Source organism: Pelodiscus sinensis, chromosome 5 (genome assembly GCF_049634645.1).
Source record: "Pelodiscus sinensis isolate JC-2024 chromosome 5, ASM4963464v1, whole genome shotgun sequence".
NCBI lineage: Eukaryota > Metazoa > Chordata > Testudines > Trionychidae > Pelodiscus > Pelodiscus sinensis.
Window position 1 is genome coordinate 19,742,703 of NC_134715.1, and position 12,700 is coordinate 19,755,402.

The following is a 12,700-nucleotide window of genomic DNA, read 5'->3' on the forward strand; positions in this document are numbered from 1 at the left end:
TTGAGTATATAATAATAGCAAAACAATAAATTGTTATATGTCATAGGCGGTTTGTCAAACCTTAAACTAAATTGTGTCAATATGGCTACTACCTACTCTACCTTTTTCAGTGTTTAACACACTATAACAAATCTACTATAAAATTATAGCTCAGATTGATCTATAAACTGCTGTAATGAGGCTCTTATATGTCAGTAAATCACTACTGGTCTTTTCCACCCAGCTATACTGTGCATGTTGGGAAAGTTGACAGGCATGCAAAATAAGATGTGCAAATGGAGGAGAGAACAGAAAATAAGCATTCTTCCTTGCCAAAAGGTTTGATCTGCGATACTAATGTAAGTTAAATAAAGCCACAAGCAGCTTTCAAGTGAGCAACTGGCACATACTGCATGCTGCAGATCACCTTAGATTTCATTGAGCATAGCACATGGATAAACTATTCTTCAACATTTTTTCCAATGTAATAGGCCCAGATGGTCTTTGTTTTGACATTAGAGCTTGTATCTTCTCTTCCGCCATATTTTTCTACAACAGTCTAAAATTTCTAAATAATCCTTTGCAATGAGTCTGTCATAAGCGAGTATTGTATTGAATTGGCAGCATCAGCTTTAAAAAGGAAGAAAAAAGAAGCAAAAATTGTTGGATAAAGACTTGACTTGAAACAGTGCTAGTGACCAAAAGAAAATGATGTATATTAAAATAATATAGAATTAAAGAATCATAGGAAGGGATTATCTAAAGCAACAAGCAGCTAAGTACAGTGGGTACACACAAAAAAGCTCATTCTAGTTTTAGCGGTACTGCTACTTCAAATAGCATTCCTCATTTAAGTACAGTGACTATCACTTGACGTGGTAAGACTGCTAAAACTGGAAGGCACTTTTTACATTTGCCCACTATAGCATTGCATTCTTATAATGCATTAATTTTAAAAACATCTGGTATGCACATTAAGCTGCAGGTGTTGCCTCAGGCCATGGGCCTTGAAGGAAGTGTGAGACCAGTTTCTTCTTGAACAAGACAGATCAGGTTCACACCATTTTATAAGGGCAGATGTGTTTCCAATGTTGACTCTTGTTGAATGTTGGTAAGTTTTTCTTAGAGATGCCATGGATATGCCAGGGAGTTTTGGCTGGGTTATGGTTAGTAAAATGAGACTGGGAAGGTATTACAGTTGGATTAGATTGGTTTTGCCTGTCTAAAGGATAGTGCAGTATAGGCAGTCCCCAAGTTACGCGGATCTGACTTATGTTCGCAGTTACGAACGGGGTTTTTCTTGCCCCGGAGGACGGGAGCGGCGGGACGCCCAGATGCACCGCGGTCCGCCGCCCCCGTCCTCCGGGGCGAGAAAAGCTGCTCCCCGTCTCCCTGGTCTGCAGGGAGATGGGGAGCAAAGCCTTGGAGCACGCCCGCAGCGGGACAGCCCGGGCGTGCTTGAGCTGTCCCCCTGCGGGCGTACTCCAAGGCTTTGCTCCCCGTCTCCCGACCAGCAGACCAGAGAGACGGAGAGCAAATCCGCGGAGCATGCCCGCAGCGGGACAGCCCAAGTGCCCCTGGGCTGTCCCGCTGCGGGCGTGCTCCAAGGCTTTGCTCCCCGTCTCCCAGGTCAGCAGACCAGGGAGACGGAACAAAGCCGTGGAGGACTTGGGCGGTCCCACCACCCCCGTCTCCCTGGTCTGCTGGGGGGGGGGGGTGTGCAGCTAGTGCCCCACCCCCCAGCAGACCAGGCTTTTCTTGCCTACCCCTGGGGTAGAGCAGCTAGGGGATGCCGGGTTGGTCCCGCAGCGCCGCTCCGGACCAACCCGGCAGCACCCCAGCTGCTCTGCCCCAGGCGTCCTGATTCAGCCGCTGCTGGTCAGTTTCAGCAGCGGCTGAATCAGGACGCCTGGGGCAGAGCAGCTGGGGTGCTGCTGGGTTGCTCCAGTAGCGCCGAGGAGCCGCGCTACTGGAGCAACCCAGCAGCACCCCAGCTGCTCTGCCCCAGGTGTCCCCAAGTCAGCCACTGCTGAAACTGACCAGCGGCTGACTGCAGGAAGCCCGAGGCAGAGTTGCTGTGCCCCAGGCTTCCTGGAATCAGCCGCTGATCAGTTTCAGCAGCGGCTGACGCCAGTTTCGACTTACATACAGATTCAACTTAAGAACAAACCTACAGTCCCTATCTTGTACGTAACCCAGGGACTGCCTGTACTAGCAAGAAATCTCATAAAGCCTCTGATCCAGAGGTGAAAGTGGGCTGATATGGGCCAGTGCGGTGTACTAAGAAAGTACCCAGCCTGTATACAGCTGACCTTAAATTATTACTGACAGGGCTGCCAACAGGTGTGGGCAAAAGGGACAGTTGTCCCAAGTCTAGTAATTTAAAAGGGCCTGATCTTCCAGTCGAAACTGCTGCTGCTACCATGATAGCAATCAGAGTCCCAAGCATAGGCACCAACTCCACTGGTTCTCCAGAGAACCCACTGGGAAAAGTTAGTGGGTGCAGATCACCCACTGGAACCAAGCTCCTCCACCCTCTTTTCCTTCCCTTGCACCTTTCTCACACTGATGTCCCCATGCTTACAAACTGCTGCCCTTCCCTCCTGGGCTTCCAGAGCATTGTGAACAGCTGATCTGCTGTTCTCAATCTCCAGGACGGAGTGGGAGAGGCAGGAACAGGGCACACTCAGGGAAAGAGGTGAGGGAAGGGGAGTGAGTGCAGGGGTGGGAAGAGGTGGTGTAGAAGCTTGGGGAAGAAGTGGAGTGGGGACGGGGCCTGGAGCAGGGTGGGAGGTCAGCACTTCCCAGCAAAATGAGATGTTGGCACTTATGGCCTTGGGCACTTTAAATTGCTAATGGAGTCCCTAGTGGTGGTGGGCTGGCAGCACTAATGGGTGGGCTGGGGGAGGCTGATTGGGAGAGGCTGGCCTCTAGCCCCACCCCTTCCACCTTCAGCCCCGCCCCTTCCAGGGATCTGGCTCCAAGCTGCTGTACTGGTAAGATTTTTAAGTTTCTTTCACCCCTTATCAGAGCACATTTCGCAGACCTTAAGAAGTACTCTGTGAAACTCCAAAGCTTGTCTACCTTCACCAACAGAGGTTGCTCCAATAAAAGATATTACCTCACTCAACATGTGTCTCTAATATTCTGGGACTAGCATGGCTATAACAACACTGCATACAGCAGGCGCCATAGAAAACATCAAGAGATAGTTACTAATGCAGAGGCTTCATGGTCATTTTTTGCTAGCACTCTGTTTTCTTTTAAATAAACATACATATATGCCAAATAAAGGAACCCAAGTGAAGAGACTGGAGATTAACTGAACTGGATGGAAGAAGTCTTGTAAAAACTCCCATCTCACAGGCAGAACTTTAGTATGAAATCTGTGGCATCTAAATATTGAGGTGGGCAAAGTCATTTTTGTGTTAATTAGGATATGTGGAGGTTTGTGTTTCTGCATGATTCACTTAATTTTCCTGTTGTTATTTTAGTTTAGTTTTATTGGAATTGTATGGATGCGTAGAGTTACAAATGCATTTCCATTGTAGCAATTTTTCAGTCTCTTTGTATGACTTTTTTGATTATTTTTTTTGCCTTTCTCTGGCTGAAATCTGGCATATTTATTTTCAACCCAGGAATCAGTATTTTGAAAGTTTGAACAAAAACATTTCAGCTGTGTGTGTTTTCATTTCTGTGTTATTTTTTTAAAGAACGAAGAGTGAATAAATGTTTCCCATAATGATAAATTGCGACCTATTTTTTTCAGTGACTACGGTACTTCAGTGGTTTGATTTATACTTCTGAATTTGGCAGGGAGATAATCCCTAAGTCACAGGTGTGAGAGGCTCATTGGTATGGTTGCAATTTGTGAAAATTATATGCGTTTATGAAAAGGACTTTGGGCATGTGCACTGAATTCTTTTAATGTGGTCTATTAACAGACTGCCAACATTCAATTGGCATATGTAGTGTAAGCATCTTGACCTCTTTATGACTGGTGAGTAGAGAAGCCCTAGAAAGAGTTCTGTCTTCTTCAGAAAATAAATATAGGTGTGTGTGTGTGGGGGGGAAAAAACGGGTCAAGGGATCAGTGTTGTATGATACAGAAAGGTGGGCCTCAAATGAAGCAAGACCTCCTGTATTATGCATTGCCTATATTGCTTTGTACAGAACACTTTGATTTCTTTTAGTCAGTTTTTCTTTCTAAAGGCATATGGAATTCTATGAAACACCTACACTGAAAAAATGTTAAGAATGAAAATGGAAGGTGAGGAAATAATGAAGTAGAAGTTGTATGTACAGCTTTAACGCTATGCTCTAATGCAGAAGTATTGTTTGTCTTTCCATTATGTGTTCATGACAAATCTGAGGAATTGTCCCAGATTAGGTATCATTAGAGGAGGTTTTGGAATAAATTGATAAACTTAACAGTAACAAGTTACTGGGTCCAGATGGCATTCACTCAAGAGTTCTGAAAGAACTCAATGTGAAATTGCAGAACTGTTATATGTGGCTTGTAACCTATCCTATAAATCAGCTTCTGTACCTAATGACTGGAAGATAGCTAATGTGAAGACAATATTTAAAAAGGACTCTAGAGGTGATCCTGGCAATTACAGACCAGTAAATCTAATGTCAGTACTGGGCAAATGAGTTGAAACTATAGTAAAGACTAAAATTCTTGACACACAGATGAACATAATTTGTTGGCAGGGCCGGCTTTAGGCAGATCTGACCGATTCCCCCGAATCAGGCCTCGTGCCTAAGAGGGCCCCGTGCTGGCTGCTCCCCTCCCAAAGGGACTGTGACTTTTTTTTTTTTTTTTTGCGCTCAACGAAAACTGAACTGAAAAATGAAACTGTTCGAACTGGGCCCCCGCACTTCCTAAAGCCGGCGTTGTTTTTTGGGGAAAAGTCAGCATGGTTTCTGTAAAGGGAAATCATGCCTTAATAATCTACTAGAGTTCTTTGAGAGGGTCAACAAACATGTAGACAAGGGGGAGCCAGTAGATATACTGTACTTAGATTTTTAGAAAGCCTTTGATAAGGTCCCTCATGAAAAGCTCTTAAGTAAAGCAAGTTGTCATGGGATAAGAGGAAAGGTTCTCTCATGGATTGATAACTGGTTAAAAGACAGGAAACACAGAGTAGGAATAAATGGTAACTTTTCAGAATGGAGAGCAGCAACTAATGGTGTCCCCAAAGGGGTCCATACTGGGACCAATCCTATTTAACCTATTTATAAATGATCTAGAGAAAGGAGTAAATAGTGAGGTGGAAAAATCTGCAGATGATACTAAACTGCTCAAGGTAGTTAAGACCAAAGCAGACTGTGAAGAGCTTAAAAAAGATTTCACAAAACTAAGTGATTGGTCAACAAAATGGCAAATGAAATTTAATATTGATAAAAGTAAAGTAATGCACATTGGAAAAAATAATCCCAACTATACATACAATATGATGGGGACTAATTTAGCTATAACTACTCGAGAGAGATCTTGGAGTCTTGTGGATAGTTCTCTGAAAACATCCACTCAATGTGTAGAGGCCATCAAAAAGCAAACAGAATGTTAGGAATTATTAAGAAAGGAATAGAGAATAAGACAAAGAATATCTTTATTGCCTCAGTATAAAACCATAGTATGCCCACTTCTCACTTCTTCACTACGTAGAAATGTGATCACCTCATTTCAAAAAAGATATATTGGCATTGGAAACAGTTCAGAAAAGGGCAACAAAAATGATTATAGGCTTGTCACAGCTTCCATATGAAGAAAGATTAAAAAACTGGGAGTTTTCAACTTAGAAAAGAGGAGACAAAGGTGAGGATGTGATAGAAGTCTATAAAATCATGACTGGTGTGGAAAAAGTGAATAAGGAAAAGTTATTTACTTTTTTCCATAACATAAGAACAAGGGGTCACCAAATGAAATTAATAGGTAGCAGGTTTAAAACAAACAAAAAGGAAGTTTTTCTTCACACATACACACATAGTTGGCCTGTGGAACTCCTTGCCACGTGATGTTGTGAAGACCAGGACTTTACAGGGCTCAAAAAATAAGTAGATAGATTAATGGAGGTTAGGTCCATCAATGGCTATTAGCCAGGATGGGTAGGAATGGTGTCCCTAGCCTCTGTCAGAAGGTGGGAATGCATGATAGGAAAGGGATTGCTTGATGATTCCTTGTTTTGTTCATTCCGTCTGGGGCATCTGGCATTGGCCAGTATCAGCAGACAGGATACTAGGCTAGATGGACTGTTGGTCTCACCCAGTATGGATGTTCTTATGTTTCTTATGCTTTGTTTTGCAGAAGTACCTCAGTTAGTGGACAGAAAGGGTTGAAGAGCGAACTAGTCAGGGTGCAGAGTATTTTGCTTCATTCATTGCAGATGTTATACGAGGTGCAGTGAATGGCTTAGGTGTAGACATGTTAAAATGGGTGGGCTCTTTGTAAACATGTAACTGCTGAAATGTACATGTTGAGGGGGAGGAGGGGATGGCTTCACATGTATTGGTCCTATGGAGCCACGTGCCACCCCCTCACCCGCTGCACTGCTGCCTCTGTATCAGAGGCAACAGCATAAGAGTCCAGGCTCATCAGTTAACCATTTAAATGTGTACTGTCACCTCCTGACTTAGGAGCCCCTGGAAAAGGAAGAATGGTCTTGAGGTTAAGGTGTCTGAGACCCAGGCAATTAGGGTTCCATTTTGCCATCTCTCGTGTTCCTTTGGGAAAGTCAGTTACCTATGAATATTTCTGAGAGGGACCTCCTGACCTCATTCATTAATGTGTGATTGCACTGAAAGAAGCACCACAAAAATTTGTTTTAAAAAATCTTGATTTCAGTGCATTTGTACGGCATTAAATAAGGGGCTGAGGTTCAAAACGAAATACTGAGCAGCTTCCTTCCCTGAGCCACCCCTTTTCTGTGCTCTGAGAACCTGATTCATTTTCTTTGACATCAGTAGTGATTTCAATAGGAGCTGGATTAGGCTCTGAATGAGGCACGATATTACGGAAAAAATATCAGGTGATGGTGTAATTTAACGACCATCTTCATATGAATAAAAGCTGTGTGGGGAATCTTATTTCCTGACTCTTGAGTGTTTCACCTTAACATTTCTTCTACTGTACATTTTTTCATTGGCTCGTTCATCTGTTAATTTGGAAAGAAATAGCCATAAATTCCCTGGCAATATTTTGGCATGAACAGTTTTTACATTTGCAATGTAGAATACGGACCCTGCATGCCCATCTAGCACAAATATCAAAAGCAGTGTAGATGGTAACACATTGCTTAGGCAAGTAGAGTATAAACGTGCCAGAACCATGGAATGTAGACCCTATACAGCTCTCTACATGTCTAAGTAGAGTCTCCTATCTATTTTTAGCAGTTCTGTGTCCCAGACTCCTTTCCCCACTGCAGTTAAAAGCTCTGGAAGTGGGGAGGCAGTAGTAGTAGTAGAGGGGTGGGCAATAATTTTTAAAAGGGGGCCACTTCATACATTTCTGAAGTGGCCCCAGTTGCCCCAGAAGGAGCAGGGGCTTGGGTGAAAGGCATGGGGCCAGGAGACTTCATGCTTCCCCACCCACAGACCCTGATTGACCTGGGGATAAGGGAGCGCGTGAAGTATTTGCCCCCCAAGTGCCTATAGAAACAGCTGGCAGTTTTCTCTAGGCACCGTAGTGGGAGGAGACGTTGCACACTCCTTGTGCCCCCAAGCCAATCAGGGCGTGGGGGGCATAGGGTGGGGAGTAAGCAATGTCCCATGCTCCCCTACTCCCACCCCGTGGGCTCGTTTAGACTACATTCCTCTGTCGAAAGAGGAATGTAAATGAGCCGATCGAAAGTGCAAATGAAGCGTGGATTTAAATATCCCGTGCTTCATTTGCATATTCGTATCCGAGCATTCCTCATTTTTTCAGGAGTATGGGTTCTTTTGGAAAAGGTGAGTGTGTGTGGTGTGTTTTTTTTTTTTTTAAAGAACCATGTCTAGACTGCTCTTTCACTTTCGAAAAACACTTTTTCAAAAAGCACTCGGATGCAAATATGGAAACGAAGCACAGGATATTTAAAGTCACGTTTCGTTTGCACTTTCAATCGGGCTCATTTACATTCCTCTTTCGACAGAGGAATGTAGCCTAGACAAGCCCTGCTCAGGGGCATGCAGCGGCTAGAGAGAACCGCTGGCTGTTTTAAAACAGCTGTCAGTTCCCTCTGATGCTGTGCACCCTTGGTGAAGTAGGAAACTTTGTGCACTCTCCCTTTTCAGGTCTCCCTGGGGGCGGGGGAATAGCAGGGCAACAGCGGGTCAGATACAGCCTGCAGAGGCCCTTTTGCCTAGCTCTGTAGCAGTAGATCCTTTCTGTGCAATCTCCCCCCTCCAAGGTGTTTCACTGCCATGTGTAGCTACTATACATAGCAATGCAGCTACAGTCTGCTTTTCGCCTCCATACGTAGCTGCATGTACCCTGCATGCTGCCACATGGATTTTCTGGACTGTTTTCTTTGGGTACTTTGTGACAGCTTCTCACTGCATGCACATTGCCTCCGAATGGATGTCTCTTATCCCTAGATTTTTCCTGTGAACAGATTGAAGGCCAGTGGTGCATTCCTAATGCTAAAAACATCTGCCTGACCTTTGGAGCAGTCAGACATTTGTTAAGAATGCTTCACATCAACAATTAGTGCAGGTCAAAGCTCAAATGGAATATCTGTAAAACCCAGTGAGTCCTGACATGAGCAGTAAAACATCTTTTGAGCATTTACAGATTTGTCTGCAGCAGTCTTACTGAACCCGTGGAATGAAATGTCGTACCCAAGGAAAAGTCCGTTTAATTAGCAGTCTTGAATAATTTTGTGATAGCTGCAAGGCCAGAATCTGCCATCTGCCTGGATTTTTATTTTTAGGTACCTTCTCCAATTTTAGAGGCACTTTCCATTTAGCAAAAAACTTTCCTCCTCAGTTCATAATCCTAATAGACACATAAAAAAGACCCACATAAAGAAAACACTGTAATCGAAGCCAAAAAAAATAATTAGCAAGAGTGTTATCGACTAGCTGTCAGGAGAGCTATAAGAAGCTTATCTAGGAGACCAACTCCATGTAAAATTTGAGAGATTCTCTTTCCATTTCATTAAAACAAACGAATAATTCAAAGAACCTCCAATGAGCTCCTTGAGAAGAAACTCATTAGATTGAAAGAAAGGATTTTATACAGGATTATGATGTGAAGAATAGATAGCTGCTCGCCAGACCCAAGGCTTAATGTGGTGCTGCCGCTTTGAAATGCCGTGTGCAGCCTGGGGCCAGCTGGGAAGTTCCCAGCTGGCCCTGGGCTGCACATGGTGTTTCAAAGCAGCAGTGCCTCATCGAGCCCAGGGTCTGCTGCTCTGAAACACCATGTGCAGCCCGGGGCCAGCTGGGGACTTCCCAGCTGGCCCCGGGCTGCACACAGGGTTTCAAAGCAGAAGCGCCGTGTGGAGCCCGGGGCTAGCTGGGGAATCCCCCACTGACCCCAGGCTCTATGTGGCTCTGTCTCTTTCAAATGTTGTGTGGAGCTTGATGCTGACTATTTGATTATCCCATTAATCTAAATGTAATATCCCTGTCAGGGACTATAGCAGCATAAATACGATGCCACAGCTCTGCTGGCATAACCCATTGCTGTTCAGTGCATCTGCAGTAGAAGGGGATTTACCATTTCTGAAGGAACCACCCCCCTTCCCTCAGCATTGGCAGCTAGTTTGACAGGACACTTCTTCCATTGACCTTGCTGCATCTACCATAAGGTTAGATGAGCATAGGTACAGCTTTTGTGAGTGTGGAGCAGTTTGGACCAGATCTAAGTGTGTATGTTACTCACACACTTCATATAGGACACTTAGAGCATCTCTAAACTACAAAGATTTCTCAAAAGAGGATATGCAAATTCTATGGGAATTTGCATATCTTCTTCTGATCGCATTTTCAAAAGAGGATATTTCAAAAGTGAAAGTAGGAAAAAAATCCTTTTTTGAAAAAACCACATAAACCTCCGGGGGTTTTTTAAGGTTTTTTTTTTCCCAAAAAACAAGGCCTGACTACTTTCACTTTCGTAAGATCCTCTTTCAGAAATGTGATTGGAAGATATGTAAATTCCCATGGAATTTGCATATCCTCTTTTGAAAAATCTTTGTAGTTTAGACCTCCTCCCCTTCCCCCCCCCCCAAAAAAGAATGAACTTACTCTACAGCCTTAGCTGAGAGCAGCTGACTTTTAGCTCAAGTAGTAGAGCTCATACACTAAGCTCCAGAAGTCCCAGGTTTGGTTCCAGTTTCATTTTATAGTCAAATATGCATACTAGGCCCCTGATGAAAAGCTTACAATTTGCATAGGAGACAAATAAATATAGCACGGTTGGACACTTTCAGCCTTAAATGCTGGGGATTTTTTTAAAAGAGAGGTAAAAGTATTGTTGTTTGGGGTAATAAATATGTGAACTATGGATTGAAGAATGAACTGTTAATGTAAATTGCAGAATTGGATCTTCGGCACTTTACTAATGAATTGGCAATTTCAAATATAAACCTGGTATTAAGGTAACATTTCTGTTACACTTGTTTTCTGCTAGAAGTAACTTCTGAGGAATGCTAGTTTAATATAGTCGAATGAAAAGATATAGCTTGTTATAACTTTAGAAATTGCATTCATTCTTTGGGACAACTTTTTAATTTTACGTGTATGCGGGGAATGGTGTTCAGAAATCCAGTTTTTGATAGGGTACAGGTGAATGAAGTCTCTAATAGTCTTGAATAAAAAGAATCCTCATTAACGGGGAAATGAAAAACTAGATATTGACTGACTTCTCTAACAAAACAGATTTAACTATACTACAGCAATTAATTTTATTTTGGACAAATTAGGGTTTATCTACACAGGTACATGCAGGAAAATTAATCCAAATGAACTATACATATGAATTTAAAGTGTATTAGTTTAAACCATGGAAAACTGCATTCCCATCCCTATGTGGACACTGTCATTCAGAACTGAAGAAGCCGTAATTCAGTTTAGTTTAATTCTCCTGAATTAAGATAAGAAATTATGGCCACATCAGATGATCACTTTCAGTTAATTTGGATTATCGTTCCTTCTAGCTCCTGTGTAGATAAGTCTTTATAGGGGAAAAAGGCTTATTCAGCATCTCAGAATGATATCGTCCTCTGCCTTTCCAACATTTGTATGAATATGGCTTGTCAGCAAATTTAAATGAATTAAAATGGCTAACTGCCTTGATACCCTGAATAAAGAGTGCCATGGCCCTCAGAAAAGATACTCTTCATCTTTGGCAGTGGATTGAGAGAGGACAAGGAATTGCTGTGACATTGTTATAGGACTGCAGTTTTTTTTGGTCCTTGCACTGGCTGCACAAGGGTGGGAGGCTTCTTACTCTTCTCCTTCCAGCTACACACAGTTAGGTGTAAGGCTTGTTGCATCAAACATCAGACAATGTCTTAAAGTGAAAATGGAAAAATGTGCTGTAGATGGAAGTTGGAAGTAATTAGTTTCTAAAACACGGTGTAGAAAATATTCCTAAAACATTCTAAATAACTTTTTAAATTATTTTATCTTTTTATAGTTGTATTTCTTTTAAAAGCATGTTCTCTTAATAGCTGCAGGCTAATATTTAAAATATATCAAATAAATGTTAAAAATTGAGAAATATGTAAAGATGCCCACATTAAGAATAATGTTAATACCCAAAGTTACCACCACCCAGATACATACACACACTCCACATCTCTCAATCCAGACCTTCTTCTAAAGCCCCCAAAACAGATGAGCCTTGCAGGTTGCATATTTAAGTTTCTCCTGGACCAAGCAAGTGACTTCCAGGTTTAAGGGCCACTCATGGAAAATACCCTGCCAAAAATTCCTACCTCCTTTTAAACATTTAATGACCAAGGGCCTGATTCAAAGCCCGTAAGGTTAATATACTCCCATTGACTTCATTGGGCACTGATTCATGCCTTTAGAAATCAAATGTATATATTTACATTCCTCGCAGTGACATATTTATTTACTTTAAAAATATATTTTTACAAATGTTACTGTGGTGTATTGAGAACTACATACTGGAATTGTAAGCTATTGCTGGAAGAAATGGAAGGGATGTTTCCTGGTCCTAGTTTCAGGCTGGGGTGCTCTGTAGTGAAGCATGAGATCTAATCTGGGAGTGGCAGTTAGTTTGGGAAAAGCCAGCCTAGAACAAGGTGGAATGAGTGAATGAGTTGTTCCTTTTTGCCTTGCAGAGTAGTCTCTCTCTCTCTCTCTCTCTCTCTCTCTCTGGTTAATGTGGGTTATGGAGTATAAAAACAGAAGTAATATTATATTGCTACATTACAGAAAGCATTTTGTTTTTATCTACATTACGTTTGTACACCATGAACTTAACAGCTACTGAAGACTCATTACTGATTGCCCTTCACATTTTTTTTCTTTTGCTTTATGTTGTATCTGCCAGCTGCTGGCCAGAAACCATTGGACTTTGTCAGGTAGTCCAACAGTTACTCTCTTTCCAGGGACTGGACTCACTTTTTGTGCATCCTACATGCTATCCTAGCACATAGCTTAATGAAGCATTTTCTGCTCTGGCTATTCCACAGGAGCCATCCAGTGTTCAGTTCAGTCTCCTGATAAATATGGTGTCACATAAGTGATAATGTATAATAGT

At 42.5% G+C, this 12,700-nt stretch overlaps 1 protein-coding gene across 10 annotated transcripts in view; it reads left to right on the top strand.

Annotated features, from left to right (window-relative positions):
* The window catches only part of BMPR1B (bone morphogenetic protein receptor type 1B), a 359,692-nt gene that overhangs the window by 85,282 nt on the left and 261,710 nt on the right, over positions 1-12,700 (top strand). For 2 of the 10 annotated variants that reach the window (XM_075929631.1, XM_075929630.1), the window contains one exon: positions 224-338. The exons of the other annotated variants lie outside the window; for them this stretch is intronic. The gene's annotated coding sequence lies outside the window, so the exon portion shown is untranslated. The remainder of the gene's footprint in view (positions 1-223; positions 339-12,700) is intronic. 10 annotated transcript variants of the gene reach the window in all.